We start from the raw sequence: 18,087 nt of genomic DNA on the forward strand, positions 1-18,087 counted from the left end.
TCGGGAACTCTACAACCAGTGATCCGTAGTACCAACGGAAGCTTCTAAGTGTTAGATGTAGAACCCACTTATGAAGTATAACGTGCTATTTAGGTAAGGGTTCATCATCCTTTGTGAGTACATGCATGTGTAGTGATTATATAAGGGATTTGGCTCTTCCAGGAATTCTCTCCATGAATTCATAAAGGGCTCAAGGCGTGGCTCTTCGAATGATCCCAGCAAGTACCCAGCGCCTGGATACCCTCACAGGTGATTTAGTCGTGGTGCTCTACAAATCCAAGATTTAAGTTTAGGCTTTATGTATATAACAGGCGGTTTTTGAAGTGGGCTTGACGACTTTGTGACATTGTGAAACTTAGTTGACAAGTGGCTCCATGGCATCTATAACACTGAGGACTATTAAGGCATTTTACCTAACAGCCAGGGCCAGCCCCTAATCTGTTGACAAGCTTGCCCATGCCCATGCCCAAGGCCGGCCCTGCCAACAGCACATTGTAGACTGGGTTTTGAGCTGGTAACGTAAGAGTTAAAAACAAAAGTACAAGCCCCTCAATGCAAGATTAGCTGAAAATCCAGGAATTGTATCATATTTCATGGTGCACTTGGCGGACTCGTGAAATGCAAAGTAATATTTCGTTGCCGACGTTCTTTTATTGAAAGTAAGCCCTATATACAAATGCGGAAGCATGTTTTCAAGATCTATGTATGCTCTTTTGTTTAGCTTTCTATCCTCTTTATATACGCACTGATTAGTAAGCGGACTTTTGACAGGAACTTGGGCTTGTTTTGCAAAAAGCCTGAAAAAAGAGTGACGATACCTGTCTCACACAGGAAAAGGGAAAGTAAAGGTCCGCAGCGCCGTTTCACTGGTGACCTGTCGGCTTTTGCAGCACAAGAGGGAATCCTCTCCATTCTGAGAGGTAGGAAGCACTAGTCCTTCTTTGCAACGGCCAGGACGTTGTCAGAACGCTCTCGCACCCCCTTGTTTATGGGTAGTCAGTGTTGAACCTAGCCCACCATAATTAACGATGGAAAGCAGCTATCTCGTTAGCAGACATACGCCTCCCGGAAGCGATTGCTCAGAAGCCACACCCCTGACAGGTGTGGGGAAGCTGTCAGTTTCCCACTGACCGGTCCCGAAGTTTTGAACCTGCCCAAGACCTGCGAATCACTCGATCCTTAATTAGAGGCGGAATGCTGGTAGCGCCGACACACCCCATATTGTAGTGAACTCGAATCTTAATTTTCGATAAAAATATCGATGCCACATAAAGTGATCTTGAGTGACCATCAGCGAGTAGTGCACGAGCAGATGAGTTTAAAGTCAGTTCCGCTAGTCTCATTATGGCACCACACCCCACCCACACGACAACAGAGTATGCATGCATAAATAAATACAAAACACAACTTTTGTTTGGGAAAAATATTGCTGCAGGTTTATTCCATACAAAAGTATGCATTATGGTGGGTTATCTTACGGGCGATCCAAGGGCAGGCAGCTGTACCAACCTATGCTGCCCTGCCCGCCTGATGAGCCAAGCACTGTGGAGAAACCAATCAGCGCTACCCTTATGGGGGTGATCCCCTTACTGCATCATGTGACACATTGGCCCCTTATTACTCACGCCCTTTTCAGGGCGGATCGTAGCAAAGCAAGCCCCTGGTTGTTCAGGCCCACAACCGCCCGAAGGACTAACGGGGTGCCGACGTAATTACTCCAGGACTCTCCCCTGAGGCTCCTGGGATTTGGCTCTGGCACCCCTATTGTGCTCTTGCGGAGGTACCCTTCTGTACCCGTATGCTTCCAGATCACCCTGTAACTCCGCCACAGCTCTGGAGGCAGCCACCGTCGCCTAAAGAGCCCCCCACCAAAACAGTTCCTTTCTCACTGCCACCTGCAATTTCCCGGGCCTCCTTCATGTCCAGTAGGAACAGATCCAAGCCCACCTGTGCCAAGTGCACTCCCAACTTTGTCAAAATAACCTTTGGTGTTCGCCCGGCATAGCTCATGCCTGATGAAGCCAAAGCCCCTTGCTCTGCGAACTTTTGCATTAAGCGGTTTATGCTTCTCTGGGAATGTACCAGTGTCTCGCATGACCTGCAAGGATGTGATGGTCTCCCAGGAGGGAGCTCTACTCTTAAACATCGCTATATTACCCTTCGAGCTGATGTGGCTCCCACCTCCTGCAACCTGTAGTTGCAGTCCTTCTAGCATTTCATGCTCCCTAACTCCTGTCTCCCCAATTCATGGAACAGCAGCACACTTGCTTCGAAGACCGCTTCCACAACCATGCTATATTCTCTGGCTATGCAGGCGGGGCATTTCATGCTTAACTGAAGCAACCCATAACCTGCCCTGGGAGCAGAGTGCACCCTTTTTGTTGAAGTTGACCAGACATGTGCACCGACCGATTAAAAAACCATGCCGAACAGGACTGTTCGCATTGCGCACACTGTTGCAGTCACAGCAACCATTTGGAGTGACAACTTACGCCACCTACCAGGCTTACTTATCTAAAGCTCGATGACAGATACACACATACCTGCTAACCAGCTGTGACCCTTGATGCTCAACCCAGCTAATGACCTAGTACTTTGTTATTCCAGGGAATATTGCCCTCCTCAAGATCAAGCTGCACATGAGCATATGGCCTTCACGTACTGGGCGGAGGTGCAGTGTGAGCTCTGGAATTGTCGGCGATGGTGCTCCAAACACATTTCAAGCTGCTATTGGAGCCACGGAACACATTCTGGCCTAACCAACTGATGCTAGCTAACTTGCCGCTGCAAGATTTTGATCTTAACACCACCCTCTTGCGGTTACTGGTGCACATCGTCTATAGGTCTTGCCCCCACTCTGTTTATGCCGATACCTGCAATGTACCCTTCTGCCCCTGTATGGGCGGGAAAATACCCGTGACATTGCGAAACCCACTGCACTCTCATTCTCGGGCAGTCCGGTGGGGGAGAGAGGTCCTTAGAATTGGTTCTGCTATCTTGCCTGGCCTCCTAGCCCGCAAGCACCCTCGACTGACAGCACACTATCTGCTGTGTCGCCCGTTCAATGACCGCACCCTGGGCAGGACGTCCCGTTCTATACCTCTGCTAACAGACTACCTTCAGTGAAGCTGGAGTGAACGGTTGTATGTTGTGCATCTGACCATAAGAACCTTGGTTTGCTTTGAGAGGGATCAATTTGTTGCATCTGTCACACTTGAAATAGTGGCAACGTGCAGTTCTTTTGCATTCTGCACTGCAGAGTGTGCCTGGACGATCCTTGACACCCCCTGTGTGCCAACCAGCTTTGACCCAAGATGCAATGCACGACCCCCGGCACAGTTGGTTATCCCGGACTTAATTGCCCTCCCCGAAATCCATGTGTAAAGATAGCTGGTCCCTGATTTAATTCCTAATAGTCTATGTGTTATGCCATACTCCTTTTTATTCCTTTTTTAAAGCAGTTAACCCGCTCACACATGAGACCCGCTAGTAGCAAGAACATGGAATTTAAATTCCCCTAACAACTGCACGGAGGGCCAGCCACACTCACTGCTATTGGTGTCTGACTGATCGGCCCTTGGAGGCCGTAGCAATACTGCCCGGCCAGCAAGTACGCTCACTGTACAGTTGTAATTTAGTAACTTATGGCGCTGACAACCGCAGGTGCCTAATATCGGGCTGTGTGTATGCGGCCCAGGAACCTAAGCAATAGGCTTGGTGTGGATGGGTTGTTAACAATGCCTGGCAATGAGTGTAATACCTTTGACAAACCACTCCTGACTGGCATCTATGTCATTCTTAAACATATTTACTGGTTTTGCCACATGGCACCCTTCTGGTTGGTTATACGGAACCTCCTACCCAGCATAAGCTGACAGTCTTGCGTTGCCGTCACACCACATGGGTATCTTGAATCACCCTCCTGTGTCACCTAACCTTGGTTCTAGAGTGCACTTAATCTGCGCCGTTGACCAGCCAATTTCACAGACCTCTTTGATTGCTAGACCCTGGTGAACACATTAATGTTGTTGATTCTGATTTGAAACAATATATGCATTGTGCCCTCTATTGGAGACAACTCACCTCTTTGTGGAGCGACAGCTACCCAGGTGCCTACACAAGTCACCCAACAGAGAAGTTGGCTCTGACTACCTTGTGTTCTGGTGCCAGATTTGGAAAGAGCCTTGCCTTCACTTGCTGCCCACCTGGGAACACAATGCCTGTGCTCTGGCTGAAGCGCGGCGATGCCCTTGTGTAGCATCGAACCTCTGGTCAAATAAGAGTGCCAACTCCAAGTAATTAAACCTACACCTTGACCATGTGTGGAGACTAGCTCTCCCCAAACCTCTGCTGGTGTAACCCACGGTCACGACCTCCTGTTCAGTTCAATGTAGTCATTTATGGCACTGACAGCCACATAGGCCTAATACTGGGCTGTGTAAATGCGGCCCGGGGGGACCTTAAACAATCGGCTTGGTGTGGATGGATGCTAACATTACCTAACTGAAGTGCAACCCTTTTGAAAATCACTCCTGACCAGATATGCCAATGCAGGTAGAAGAAAGTTATCTAGCCCGCCTTTTATTTCTCTCCCAGTAAATTTTTGAAAGATGCCTGCAAACGCTCTGCTCAGAGCAGCCCGCTAGACAATGGCTTCCATTGAAAGACGGTGCCAACAGACCTCCAAGCACTTAAGGCGGTACCTCAGAGTAGGGCTCTATTCTAACAGATGCCACTTGCATCGGATACCGCATCTGGCTGTAAGCTGCTCAGTGCTACTGATGCCTCGGCGCTTCCTGACCCACAGCCAGCTCACCCTAATACAATCCGCTCGTGGCTGGGACTCAACCGTGCGGCGAAAGCGCAAGACATCCTAGACTGACCTTAGCTCTTTAACAGACTCCCACACAAGATCCCTCCACAAACCTTGTGGCCTAAAACATTCGCCCTGTGGGGTGGTTGCAAATGGACTGCAAACAAATCCTAGGCATTCTCTACCAAAGTTGTAAATGGAGTTTCTGGTTGGCTAGGGTATGCACCTGAGACTGGCCTAACCCATCTCTCTAGTCAGGAAAAGGGAGTACACACTTAAGCTGACACCAGGCCACCCCCTAGGTGACAGAGATTTTGGCTTAGCCCAGAGGCAGTGTAACTATAAAGTGCCAACCGCACTCCCACCGTGGCACACTAGGTACACTAGAGAGACTCCATACCAGGTTATTTTAATTACCCTGGATTACATAACTCACTAGGTCAATCGGGCCACAGTCCTACAGCTCCAGTTAGCACAACCCAGTAGTTGGTGGTAGGAACTGTACTTAGCATAACCTTATGCATCCACTCAATCAGCAGTGTTCCCTACTAACACTTGTAGCAGGGCGCATATCATAAGTACCTCATGCCCAACTTAGGCATCACATAACACCATAGTGCTGTGTACAATTGGCTTCACGGCGGGACTAGGGTGCAGCTTCTACCCCCTCAGGCTGCCTCGCCCCCCACAACCGCACAAAACTGCATTCCGCGTTCATGACAACACAAATGGGGGGGGGGCGAGATCGCACCCCAAAACACTGGCTAGATCACCCCTTACTCTCACTCCAACTAGGGTAAAACTGACCACAACAGGGGCCGGATACTGGGCTGGGCATCTGCGGCCCAGGATGACCTTCCAATCGGCTTGGTGTGGATGGGTGTTAACCTTTCCTGCCTGTAGTGCAAAATTCTTTTACCATCACTCCTGACAAGATGTGCCAATGCAGGTAGAAGCCAGTGTTATCAAGCCCGCCTTACTTCTTTTACCAGTATAAATCGACATGTATGACTGACACCGCAATCTCTCATCACCTACTTTGTGTGATCTTGACCCACTTTAGTGTGGGCAGAGCCCCGATGTATACTTGTCTTCATGGTCGCAAATGCACAAGTGAAATCCACTTCCCATCAGGGTGGGTCGCACTGTACCTACTCAGGGTGCAGGGGGCTAGTTGCCCTCCTGGGGCCCCAATGCCACTGTGCTTGCGGCGCTAATGAAAACTTGTTTTGGCTGTGTCAAATTGGTTGCCTGCGCCACCCATCAGGCCCAGGAAGATCGTGCTGAACTCTTGTTTCCCACACTGCAGAGGGGCCCCACTCTATGGTAGGTTGTGCCATATAGAACCACCCACATCACAATGCACTGAGTGCTCTGTCCACTATGCCTACTATTAAACCATTAGTGCCAGCTGCAGTGTACCGTTATTTCCAATTGGAACTTGGTAGGCACCTAATCTACAACTGCTTGGAGCCAAGGACACGCGGGCAAGAAAGGTGTTTCTCCCTGCAAGCGAATGCTGGCCCATGTGTACCTTCGGGAGTCATTATCTTGCGCTGCTATCCAATTGCCAGGTTGCTGGTACTACACGAACACTCTGGCCAAGTTCGAATTGTGTTTGCCTCAATATTCAGGGGTAGTGACTTGTGTTTTCAACCTATGAAAAACAGTAGCAGCTCACTAATATTACTGTAAATAATATCTGTGACTCCCCGCTCACTCTCATTTGGATGTCTTGTTTTGATCTAAACGATACTATTCATGGATGTTGCTTGAAACCAACCCCATATTTCTCTGCAAGATATCTGTTGTCTTCTCACACACTGCACACGTTAAACTTGCATTTGAGGCAAACGGTAATTAACACAACCCACTCTAGATACCCACGCAGAATACAACATGGTGCACTGGCCAGGTCTGCCCACGTAAGTCGATGCCCAAGCAGGAAAAGGCATGCGACACACCCTGATATCCTGATGTGACGGCGGCCTAGCTGTGCCCAAGGACCTTGCAAATTTCACACGAGTGCTTAATTTGTAGAAAACAGTACTAAATGACTATGTTCCCAACCTGGGTAAAGACGAGCTTCTTTGGTACTGCCTCCAAAGGAAGGAGCATGCCTTTGGTGTTTATAATTACGAGCATTACGAGGGTGTGTCGTTGGCGAAAGTTGTAGCCCATGCGTACTGCAGCTTCATACACAGGTTCGTTGGCTACATACTTACGCACAGTGACTGTGCTAAAATCAACACTGGTGGACCCTGTAGTTAATTGGACTTGCCACCCCGGCACACGGATGATAGGGTTTTGTGTTCAAATTGTGCCTAGCCAGCCAATATCTGCACAGAGATAGGCAGCTGACACCACCAAACATATTATTGTTAATACCTGTAAGCACTGTAATATCGCACCTTTACCCTCCATTGGCTCCGAATGGAAGGCAATCATGGAAAAGCATAAGGTCCAGCAGTCGCATAGGGGCCGACGCTACCCCAACACAGGGACCCGGCTGCTAGGATCAGCACCTTTCGATGTGCATCAAAATTTCTTATCTCTAATGATTAACTGCAGGCACGCCCTCGCAGCCGAGGCGTCATACTGCTGGCCCATAGTGCAATGTACAGTGCGGCCGGACGACTGAGACAGCCGGCACGCCTCCCTGCTTCCAGCATTGGGTCTGTTACCAGGATTCCTTCATCCTTTGCAGTAAAAGTGGCCCACCACATGACGCCAATTTATTAGGTCACCAAATGGTTTATCATGAAGATACGTAAAACTCATGATAGGTGCTGTTACTAGGCATGGGGAGATGAGTGATTCTCCCACACTCACTGTATGTTGAGCCCGCGCCGAGCTCGAACTGGGATATCCCGTTCCACCGATGGCACATCCGGACGTTACTTCACCTCCTCTCTTCTCCCGATAATTACTCCCGAAGCACTGCAGGAGTACCCTTTTTGCAGTGCCTGTCGAGCGTACAAGTTTTAGGCCAAATATATAGCGAAAAAGGCATAAATTATCGCCCTTGCCTCCTGCACATTGTGTGATTACCTCCAGCTGGGGCCCTTTGTGCTGACCTTAGTGGAGACAATTTCGGCAAGCTCGCTCTGTGCGAGACTGGGGAAAAGTATTTCCCCAACCTGTAGCACGTTAACACCATGAGCCGGCGTGCATCAACGCTCTCCTTGCACTGGGCTCAATTACTCCACCCATCTTCTCTGGGAAACAACCCTCAATGTCTGCCCCTGTATGTGCTATCATTGTTGCAGCGCAAAGCCAGGCAAAAAGTCACTCATTAATCCTGCTATGCGTCCACAAACCATTGTGACCAGCTGCTCAAAGATTGCATCACATTAAGTTAGTGCGCTTGGAAGCCCTCAACACATTAATGGTAGTTATTACTGCACACATCCATCGTTGTTTTAAAGTAATATTACTATTTGTCATTCCAAACAATTTGCCCCTGTTGCTGCACTGAGCCAAGGAAGCGCTCTACTGCTTTACCAAAAGCACAAACACCATCAGTCTGTCAGACCACAAGTCTCTTTTTCACCCGGCCGAGAGCACCAGACGCGCAGGAGGTGAGCTTATTTTGTAGTGTGGTGTGCAGTGTCTGATTTTACCAGCTTTTAGGGGTTTCCTAGGCGGTCCCTCCCAACCTCAAACGGTGCAGTGACTGTGCCCCACTTCTACTGTTGTGCACAGTCAGTATGCCTCTCGGGAGCATATTAGTCCCCGAGCCTGCCTCAGAATTACTGCTCGACCGGAGGGGCAACCCCCTTACTTCATTTGCATATATCACACCCTCATACAAATTAGAGAAGGAGGCCTCCTTTGAGACGCATTAGTGCTAAATGCGCGTCTGCACATGGTGATCTGCAGATGGAGTTGCACACGGATATTTGGCCCCCTCTTCAATCACCGATCAGTCTCCCCTGCTGGGGCTACCAACAAGACCCGCCACTCTGTCTGGGGGGGGGGGCAGCGTTACCAACAGCTGGCCCCCTCGCGCTCACCACCGTGCAGCCCCCCATGCGGGGGCACTAGCAAGTGGCCGTCGCGCGCCATATCGCATTTTCACCCATCACACGAAATACGAGAGAAACCGCGGAAACGCTGTTTGCTCCTTTGCTCCGAAGGCCCTGAAATAATTACACGGAGGCATTAATCATTTTAAACATGCAGTGTCGGGAACCAAAAACTGCCTGGCAAGCGCCGAAGCAGAGCGCCCATTTTTCTCGAGGCTACACAGGAGCGCTGGAGATTAGAATTAGCGTATAACATGCCCCCCCAACGTCACAGACGAAACCTCCAGCAAATCCCAGCGATATTTGCAACCTGGAGATACAACACCAAATTAGCGCCGCAACTGAAAACCCGGCTTCCCTGCCGAGCCTGGAACCCTGGTCTCCCAAGACCAGAGTTGACCGCCCTGACGAGTGAGCCACACACTCCGCTTTGCTAGCTAAAAATCAGCCGGGGTGGTTTCCTCAGGCGGTTGCGCTCGACGCGCTGCCCCCAGTGGTAGGAAGCTGGGGGGCGGGGGGGCGATCTGGTGGGTACCAGGAGAACCTCCTCAAGTAGCGGCGATCCGAGTGAGACTGACCTCCGGTGTAAACACGGCCAGCCACTCCCGGTTCTCACAAGCAGATCGAGGGCGAGTCCGCACAGTGAGAAATACCACCACCAAGCCCTCACGCATCCCCGGGAGCCACACTCCTGAGTGCCCCAATGCCACCCCTCCCCACTCTGACTGCCCGTGCCAGGGCACCTGTCCAAGCCGGGACTGACCCAGGGACGGGACAGGGGGAGGGGGCTGTGGTGCTCTCACCGAGACTGCTGATGTCGCATGGGAGCGTGCGTGGTAACGACTGAGTCCGGGTCGGTGCGAGCGACGACGACGAACGACCCTTCCAGACGGCGTGCTGGCCTAGGGAGCTGCTCCACAACACCCCCCCCCCCAGCCACACTGCATCCTCAGCAAAGACTGGGCAATTGTCGCCAGGCGCATTGGCGCCACTGCAGTAAACACCGGAGCCCGCACTGGCCCATGGCCATTCCGTGCAGGCTCCGATTGCAACTTTTGAGCCCCAGAGGGTGGGAGAGCCCGGGAGGCGACATGCTCTCCTGGCCTCGGATGCTCGGCCTCCCGTGCCGCTGGTAGGTCTGGGACTAACGCAGGAGCCATAAATGCCAACTCTCATGCAAGCGGGCCGGGTCGCCCCCCACAGAGCTAAACCCACCATGGGCAGCACGCAAAGGAACCTCAACCGGCCCTACCCCTGACCCCATGCGCACACGCACCGCAAAGTCCCGCACTGCCCCCGAGGGGCATACGCTTTCCTAGGGCGAAAGTGCGTCCAAAGAGCTTGCACCCCTCCATGGCAGCCCGTGCCATGGCCCCTGTGGAACCAGGGACGGGGTGGGGGGGGGTGGCTGTGCTGCACTCACTGTGACTAATGTCGCGTTGGAGCGCTCGGGGCACGACCAGGCCCGAGGATAACGACGACAAGACGATGGGTGACACACGCCCCTCTCGACGGCGTGTCTGGCTCAAAGAGGACGCCAAGATGGCCGGGGGAGGCATAAATACCTCCTCTGCGTGCCGGAAGTGACGCGTCTGTTAAGGGGACTCCTCCTGGAGTCCCGCATTATAGTGGGGGTGGGAAAGTGCCCAAATGGAACTAAAGGGGCCGCCCGTTTAGGGTTGCCCGCTGCGGGGGCCGCGGGCAGCCGCAAATACAAAATATCAGTTCATATATGATCCCGGGTATTACTTTTAAGTAAAGAAGTGCTCAGCCATTTCCAGGAACAGTTTTACTTGCCAAGTCGGCCAATCGGCGATTTCGCTTCGTACATGGTAGCATAGAGAGTATGTATGCATACGTTCCAATAGACCGTATTCAACCAGTAGTATCACAATTTTTAAATTCAAAACATGCTTTGTTTTAGTTGTCCCCCACCACCCCCAGCTTGAAATTGCCTCTGCTTCAATAGAATTCAATGCGCAAATACATTCTCCCGATGTCTTATTTTAAATCTCCCACTTTCCTGTTCTAAAATGATGGCGTGTATGGTATTTCTTAGTGCCATTATCGGCAACTTACCCCACCCACCCACCGTCTGACCATGCATGAATAAATAAATACACAAGACAACTTTTGTTCTGGGAAAATATTGCTGCAGGTTTATTCCATACAAAGTATGCAATATGGTGGGTTATCTTCGAGGGCGGGCAGCTGTACCAACCTATGCTGCCCCCGCCTGCCTGATGAGCCAGCACTGTGGGACACACAGACAGTGCTACACCTTTGGTGATCCTCTTCCAGATCACGTGACACGTTGGTCTCTTATTACTCACGCCCTTTCCGGGGTGGAGCGTAGCAGGGGAAACCCCCGGTTGGTCAGGCCCCCAACCGCCTGAAGGACTAACAGGGCGCCGTTGCGGTTTTCCAGCAACCTGCCCTCAGGCTCCTGGTCTTTGGCTCGGGCACCCTTACTGTGCCGCACAGAGGTACCCATACTGTACCCGTCTGCCGCAGAGGTACCCTTACTGTACCCGTCTGCTTCCAGATCGCCCTGTAACTCCTCCTGCAACGAAAAAAGAAAACATTACAACGTTCTACGTACATTGCCTGCCACCCCCACGCCGGGTAAGCGGTAGGGTGGAAGATGGCGTGTCTGGCGCAAAGAGGATGCCAGAGAGGTGGGGGGGAGGTATAAGTACCCTCCCCCTACCTTTGTCCGCCAGAAGTGACGCGCCTAGCGCACCAAGGCGAAGGACTCCTTCCTGAGTCCAACCCTTGGTCAGTGGGTGTGGGTGGCGTTTGTGCCCAAATGGCACTAAAGGGCCACCCGTTGGAATGGCCCCCTGCGGGGGCCGCGGACAGACGCAATCACCACGAACCTCAGCAAAAGGCAGTGTAGGAATTATAAGAATAAGGGTTACTTTCAGACAGTTATTGTTTTTCAACTAACCTAGCACATAGTTTCACTTTTTGGTTTATAAGCATTCCTTTATCGGTTTCTGCTACGGTCTCATTCCAATATGCTTTATTCATTCATAGCAAGTGGTGTATTGGATCGAGGATTGTGATGGGGTGGGGTCCAGGGAGTTGGACAGGTGACTGGATCCAGGGGAAGCCTGCTTGAGACCAGATATGGGGTCTGTTTGCTCCACCTCGACCGATGGAAACGGACCACGCGTAGTGTGAATAAGGGACACTCCCTCTTCTCAAGGAATAAGCCGCGGGCAGGGGAGGTGGAGCCGGACCACTGACGGGCCCAAGTTGAACATGTACCAAGGGCGGAACCCAGGAGACGGGAAGGCAAAACGCCCACAAAAACAGGCCAGCGCTGGGATTGGCTGGTGCTGTTCAAAACGCCCAATCACAAGAAGGGCCTTTTGCAGAAATTGAATAAAGGGCGAGAGTCAGCACACAGTTCACTGTGTTTCTGAGGCCTTTCACAGCGCTGACCATGTGAACTAACTTCACCTGTGACAAAGTGTCACAGATCAAAAAGAAAACCAAAACTGCGACAAAAAAAATGAATGTGGAGTAATGAGGCTACCGCCTCGGTATCCAAAGCACACCACTGTTAGAAGGATTCTGGCAGCCAGGAAAGAAGACATCTAGGCAGTTCACTGTACTGTGAACCCTCGCCAATTGGCCGCGAACGTTGACATCAACACCAGAGATGCTGCGTTAGGAGAGCGACGCTTCCCCCCCCAAAGGATGCCAACTACCAGACAGAGGACTCAAGTGCAGTCGACGAACCATGCACAGATGCTGGTCATGGGGAAGCACCCTAGCGAGGATGCACAGATACAAAATAGCAGTGTCCTCTAGCTGCAGACAAAGAAGCTCAGCAAATGAAGAATCGCAGGAGGAGCCCAGCTGTACCGCCACACCGGTACCTGCAGCCAGGACGGCGGTGTCCAGAAGCAGAGTCTCATCCAATGAAGAATCACAGGAAGTGCACATTTGTCCTGACAGATTTGCGCCTGCTGGCAGGATGGCGGTGCCAAGGAGCAAGTGGCGGGCATTCGGAATGCAACATGGCCAGCAGATCAGGCCTCCCGGAAGCATCTGGAGCCAGCACGGTGGTATTCATGGGGAGCAGCCCACCCAATGGCAGGATATGTTGCTTTTGGGTGGCTAGCGATAGGGAGGCTTGCTTGTTTTTATCTGGTCTAACAGCACACAGAGGCGTGCCAGGCCGTGGTGCCTTGTCAAGTTTGCGTTATTTAAAATCCGAAGTAGCAAAATGGTACCGTGGACATCAAGCATGTGGCAGCAGAAGCATCGTGCACTAGTGGCAGGAGCCGTGAGGTAAGCATGGGTTTGCACATTAGGGTTCCAGTTACCACTCCATCAGCTGTTTTCCCAACAAAGTGCAGTGGCATTTTCTTTTCCCAATTTCTCAGTGATCACAGAATGGCAGAGACCATTAAAAACCTCACTCTTGTGCAATGAGCCTCCTCAAAGAAGGACTTGCCTCAGTAAAGGAAATAACTATCTACTTTGTGTACTATAGCTTACTTTTGTGCAAAATGCACATATTTTGTTCTCCTGTCATTAGACATGATGGGATTATTCCGGAAAGTCTACCGGTGTCAGTTCTCATCATGTGGTTGCCTGACTTGAACATGTCACCCCTCAAGGCAGTTAAGGAAACACTATTGAGGACCGCAAAGAAACATAAATTACTAACTGTGGTGCTAAATCTTGCCCATACCAAAATTTTCACTAGTGATCTCTACTTTTTACTATATTTCAACATGCTTGACTGCCTTTGGAAATGTTCACAAATCGTGCATTACTTTCAATCTGACACAAATATACACTTCATCAGCTGCCATATAATCTACCTTCACTGCTACACAACTTGACAGATACAATACATATTGTATCCTGCTTTCGGACACCCGCTTATCATCAGCACCCAATATGACTGACTGCAATATTATAGTATCTCCCTAGTAAGGGCACTAGACATCCACTTGGAAGGAAACTATCGGGCTAGGCTTATAAATTAAAGGGTGTCATAATCTTCCTCTAAACAGGTCTAAAAGAAGCCATATGAATGTGAGGTGTCTGGACAGATAAAGTTAACTGTTCTTCCTCAAAATCAAAATACCTACCCCAATTGCTAAAAAGTCATTTGAAGCAGTGATCACCATAGTTGGATGAGGAATCCAGGAGAGTCATCTAGAAAGTATCCAAAGATGACAAGAATGTTATGTTATTATAATATGTATTCACTCAATGTCTATGACCCTCCCTTTTGGTAAAATCTGAACAAAAATGCTGTTTACTACAGGACCCAATAAAACTACTCAGCGGCAGGCAGAAGTGCCAGCCCGTCATTAAGGACGTCGGGGCTCCACCCCTCTGACTTATCCAAATCATGATGAGTGTCTGTCATGCTAAGCTAAGGTAAGCCTGACAGATAAGTTCAGGCAGCCAGGTGCTTTACATGCGCTAATGTGTAAGTGGCTGGCAGCCTGAGCCAAGGTTTTCTGGGCTGAAGATCTCGCAGCCCTGTGGGCAGTGATCGTATGACAAGGGGGAGACTTGCTGACAGTCAGCTCTGGGGACTTCAGGTTTAAGCCCTGAAATGCCCAGGGCTGACTGTCTATTAATGAGGTCTTACACTACCCTTTCCCAATTTGTTTACGTAGGGTGGAATCAGCAAGTTTCTCTAAATCCACCCCATTCTGTGACGCATGGCAAGGTTAGCCAATGAGAGGAGGAGACAGGATCTTCTGTTTTTCCCTTCCAGAAGCCTCTGTCTAGCTCATTTGCTAACCTTCATGCTTGTCCCTTCTACCACCCGCTAGTACTTCCATTGCTACCACAAACCAGTATTTACTGAACATTTGAGTGTGTGTGTGTGTATGTATGAATGCGTATTTGCCTGCATGTGCTCCAAATGTGTGTGTGCAAGTGTGTGCATGTATGTTCCTCTGAATGGTAAGTGTGAGTATGTGTGCGCCCTTGTCAATGAATGGGTGTGAATGAGTGTGCTTGTGAACAGATTAGTGTATGTATGTGCTCTTGTGAGTGAATGGGTGGAAGTGCCTGTTCTTCTGTTTTTCCAAATTATGAGCTACCACTCCTTGGTAAAGACTATCGATTCTACTTTTGACAGACTATCAAACTGTAAGTACCGCCCAGCTAGAGCACACAACACTATGCAAAAACTATGTGAGAGATTTGATTTTAAAGGTGAGCGGAGGTTACCATACCCCAACACAAAGGATTTTACATCTGATCTACAGCAACCACCTACACATCACAGCAGACTCACAGATTGGGACAAAACTAGCCTCTGATCACACTTATCACTATGGCACTGACATGTTTTTTTTAACTAAATCAGATTCCGAATGTTGGAGGATACATTTGAAACCAACTGGACAATAACTACTATTATACAAGTAAATGCCGACTAATCCTAATTCCGACCTATCCCCACAAGTCATATGTGATGCATTTAAAGCTGATATCAGTGGTGTTCTTTTCGGTTCAAGATCTTAAATGAATAGAGAAGCAAACAGTAAATTTGAAGTCCTAGAAAAAAAGATATAAAATAGATGGAAATTTGTCATAGACAGTTCAAAAGTAGTGCCTTTTAGACTCACTAAATAAGAACAAGCATTGAAAATGCAATAGGTCTCGCCCTCGTTTAAGTTAAAGCAATTCTGTTTGTAATTAGGGGGCTTTTTAGCTTCGCTTTTATTAGTGTTTTTCAAACTTTCATGTACATAACATGCATATGTATGCATATATGTATATGTATGCATGCATACATATGTATTTATGAGAGGTAGAGAGTAGTAGAGAGAGGTAGAGAGTAGAGAGTAGTATATAGTGAGCAGTAGAGAGTGAGTAGAAGAGTATGAGTAGTAGAGAGTAGTAGAGTGAGTAGTAGAGAGTGAGTAGTACAGAGAAGTAGAGAGTGAGTAGTAGAGAGTAGTAGAGAGTGAGTAAAGAGTAGTAGAGTAGTAGAGAATGAGTAGTAGAGAGTGAGTAGTAGAGCATAGTAGAGAGTGAGTAGTAGAGAGTAATAGAGAGTGAGTAGTAGAGAGTAGGTAGTAGAGAGTGAGTAGTAGTGAGTAGTAGAGAGTGAATAGTAGAGAGTGAGTAGTAGAGAGTGAGTAGTAGAGAGTAGGTAGTAGAGAGTGAGTAGTAGTGAGTAGTAGAAAGTGAGTAGTAGAGAGTGAGTAGAGAGTAATAGAGAGTGAGTAGGAGAGGGTGAGTAGTAGAGAGTGAGTAGTAGAGAGTAGTAGTAGGATAGAGTAGTAGAGAGTGAGAAGTAGAGTGAGTAGTAGAGTAGTAGAGAGTGAGTTGAGAGTAGGAGAGAGTAGTAGAAAGTGAGTAGTAGAGAGTAGTAGAGAGTGAGTAGAGAGTAGTAGAGAATGAGTAGTAGAGAGTGAGTAGTAGAGAGGTTCGGCGCCCTATGATGCACTGGGTGCAGTTTGTGCTACTTTCATCCGGTTGTAACCATAGTGTATGCTGATTTGTGACAAACTATACGGCTTTGTGTCCGTGCTGTGCACATAAAGTTGAGAGGGCTCTGCGTAGCCACTGTAGCGCGAGCTGTATTAGTACAACAGGTTAGAAGCAGTGGCTATCAGATGTTTATTAAAAAAACTCCCTTGTGTCAATGTTTTTAGTATTCCGAGGGCGAGCTAAAGGCGAAAAATCTCCCGTTCCTTGTTATTGGGCGACCTCTGCTTTGCTAAAGCTTAGGGCGTGTCTGACTCCAAGTAAACCTGAACAGGAGGCCTCGGGCATTTCCCTCAATGCAACACTCCAAAAAGCAGTCCTACAAGCTGCAGAAAGCGTTTTCGGGACTGCCAGGTCTGTTCTAGAAGGGACTACACGCGCTGCATTGGTGCTGCACCGCCGTCATCATAACAGGGGCATGCTTCCGTTCAGTAAGACTTCACAGCATCCCATCAAATAACTGGCGTGGTAATAATGGCATTAAAACAATGTATTAGCCACTCAGTTGCACATTTTATCGACCTCGGAAGGATGCAAGGCTTAACAAACACACACTGCATTGGCTTTGGAAGGATGAAAGGCTTGCCTCACCCATTAAGAGTGACCGGTAAGGGCCAATTGTACGCTTCCACTGTATGGAAATATTCACAACACCTCACCAGGGGTAGCAAGCACTATATAATTGCAAACCTTTTCCCTCCGCTCTCCTTCCCAATCCAAACAACTGACCAACATATCGACCGCCCAAACCACCTCCATATTTCACCATGCCACACAAACGCAAACCCTTTCCCTCTTCTATCCCTCGACCATCCCTCTCAATCCACACAACCGACCAACATAATCACCACTCAAATCACTTTAATATTTCACCGTACCAACCCAACAACAATCCCTTATGGGTTCCGAAGTAGCGTGCCACTCGCCGAAAAAAGCGCCTCACCGCCTCGTCAGGGGTAGTAAGCACTATATCAATGCAAATACAATAGAATACACCACAGTAGAGAGGTGTGGTGCAGCGGCCAGGGCAGCTGACTTCGGAGCACAGGGTTCACGGTTCGATCCCTGGCTCCGGCGGCAGCTCAGCTCAGCACCATGTGACTCTGGGCAATAGCTCACTTCATTTCCACGACGGCCCCCAGCACCTCGAGACCCGTAAGGGTGAGTAGTTTGCGCTTTACAAATACAGATTTCACAGTAGCTACTTCGACAGCTGGCGGTTATTGTTAGCATTTGTAACATAACTCGTCTAAAAACACTGAAAACGACATTTCGCTTTCTCTGACAGTCTTAATACTCGGATCATACACTTTTTCCAGTCAGCTCACCACCCTCTTCACATTACAGTTTCAAGACCACTCAGGAATATGTTGCAGCAGTTTCCAAAGCTGGTGGCCGGTTGAATTTAAGTACATACGTAGGTAGTAAAAAAAAAAAATGCACCTTACTTCAAATAACAAAAGGATAGTACATGGCGCCAGTGAGTGAGCAAGAGTTAGAATGCTGATGTTCTCCTGTCTGCAAAGTAAGTGTGAACGCACTCTTGCGAGAGAGAATGAAAGGGTTGTCTGGGAAGGGCACAAATAGCGCTTAGGTGGTATGTTTTCGTCCTGCATCAAAGAGAATGATAAGGCAAGGGTTGAATAGATGGCGACGCCGATAACAAGGACATTTCCTGCAGCGCAAAGTAGGTGTAAATGTGACAGCATGTGTCTGAAAGCACAGACTGCTTTGCTTTAGGCGGCGAATTTTACCTAA

At 49.2% G+C, this 18,087-nt stretch overlaps 1 protein-coding gene across 1 annotated transcript in view; it reads left to right on the top strand.

The window, feature by feature from the left end:
* Positions 1–790: 790 nt before the first annotated feature.
* The window catches only part of LOC146868381 (F-box only protein 44-like), a 90,065-nt gene continuing 72,768 nt past the window's right edge, over positions 791–18,087 (top strand). Inside the window, exon 1 of the mRNA XM_085609882.1 lies at positions 791–920. The gene's annotated coding sequence lies outside the window, so the exon portion shown is untranslated. The remainder of the gene's footprint in view (positions 921–18,087) is intronic.

This window comes from Triturus cristatus, chromosome 1_2 (assembly GCF_964204655.1).
Source record: "Triturus cristatus chromosome 1_2, aTriCri1.1, whole genome shotgun sequence".
Lineage (NCBI taxonomy): Eukaryota > Metazoa > Chordata > Amphibia > Caudata > Salamandridae > Triturus > Triturus cristatus.